The following is a 395-nucleotide window of genomic DNA, read 5'->3' as shown; positions in this document are numbered from 1 at the left end:
AGGTGCAGAATCTGGCATTTGGACTTGTTAAATTGCATCCCATCCATCATCGTCCAATGCTCCAATCTATCTAGATCCCTCTGCAAAGCCTCTTGTCCCTCAAGAGGGTCAACAGCACCTCCAGTTCAGTACCATCAGCAAACTTGCTAATGGCGCATTCAACTCCTGCATCCAGATCCCTGATACCTATATTGAAGAGATATTAGGCTGCCCAACTGTGTCTGGATCAGGTTTAATCCCTTAGAAAGGATGACCAAGGAGCTCAACCTCCCTACAGAGTGCAACGAAAAAAAAATTACTGTAAGAATAGTTAAGAAACACCAGGTTTGGGGTTTTTTGCCACTATAACTTGCAGCGAAGAAAAAACACCGCGCCTCCAAGCCCTCCCCAAAGCT

Source organism: Fulmarus glacialis, unplaced genomic scaffold (genome assembly GCF_000690835.1).
Source record: "Fulmarus glacialis isolate BGI_N327 unplaced genomic scaffold, ASM69083v1 scaffold3277, whole genome shotgun sequence".
NCBI lineage: Eukaryota > Metazoa > Chordata > Aves > Procellariiformes > Procellariidae > Fulmarus > Fulmarus glacialis.
The sequence above is the reverse complement of the archived record's forward strand: the minus strand, read 5'-3'. Positions refer to the sequence as shown.